The sequence below is a fragment of the Mus caroli genome, chromosome 15 (genome assembly GCF_900094665.2).
Source record: "Mus caroli chromosome 15, CAROLI_EIJ_v1.1, whole genome shotgun sequence".
In the NCBI taxonomy this organism is placed as follows: Eukaryota; Metazoa; Chordata; class Mammalia; order Rodentia; family Muridae; genus Mus; species Mus caroli.
Window position 1 is genome coordinate 72,554,205 of NC_034584.1, and position 1,290 is coordinate 72,555,494.

The following is a 1,290-nucleotide window of genomic DNA, read 5'->3' on the forward strand; positions in this document are numbered from 1 at the left end:
ACCTTGGTCCTGGCTCTTTGTTCTTTATCCGTTTGCTGGCAGATTACAGAGATGAGCAAGCTCTGCTCCACCATGTCCCTCCTACGTGGTGTTCCAGCCTGGCTACTGGCCTAAAAGGGAAGAATTGACCAACCACCAACCAAAGCCTTGGAAACAAGCCAAAACAAATCTTTCTTCCCGTAAATGCTATATCTTGGCTAACTTGTCCCTGTGGAGGGGTTACCAAGTAAGATAGAATTCACATCTTCCAAATCCAGTGTGGGTCTTCACCCTGGCTTTCTTGAAGCAGGCTCAGAAGGTTAACTGCTCCTCAAGCAGGCTCTTCAGTGTCCTAAGCCATCACTGTCATCGACAGCCTACAGTGTCCAGATCCACACACCTCCCCCTTGAGTTCCAGGAGGTGGGCTTGCTCTGTGTCATTTTGATCTGCACCCCTCCCCCATCCTTTCCTCTTCCCATCATGCCCTGAGGTCTAGCCTTCACCACCCTCTGCTCTATAGTTCAACTACCAGGATTTGAGGTCATAGCTGTCCCACAGTTTCTCTGCACACAGATTTTTTTTTTCTGTTTCTTCTGTCCTTGGTTCGTGGCCACCTTTCCATGGGGCCAGGGTATAAGGACTTAGGGTATATGTACCATCCCATGGTATACCAACCCTGGGTGTACTGACCCTCAGACCTTTCTGTACAGAAGATTCTGATGTGTGGAACAAATCACAAAGGCAAAGGTATTCACGTGTCTGTCTCTCCTTGACCTCCAAGCCCCTGGTGAGAAAGGACTTCTCCGTGTGTGCAGTCTTAGCACAGAGAAGTGGGGACACAGGAAGTGAATAGAAGCCAGTGTTCTTCTATGCCTTGTGGCCTTTTGCCTTCCTGGGGGTCCTCTCATGGCATCTAGCTCTGCCTTGCCATCTGCAGGACCCACTGTGTCCTTTACTGACATCCCATGAAGCCTGTGTAGAGGCAGGTGGGGGTGGGGAGACAGAGCAAAGCCACAGACAGCAAGGTTCTCCAGACTCAGAGCCTGCAGAGGAGCTGTGCTGCTCCCCCTCAAGATCCGGGATGGCTGGGCTCATCCAGGCCACTCTCGTCGCTCACATTAGTAGTAGATGGGGCACTCAGAGGGGACTCAGCTGATGTGGCACACACAAGATGGATCACGGGGATGGCTACACCTTGGTGGGCAGTGGAAACCTGCTTCAGCAGGATGGCAGATTATGGGCATGGATGGTTCTCTCTCTCTCTCTCTCTCTCTCTCTCTCTCTCTCTCTCTCTCTCTCTCTCTCTCTCT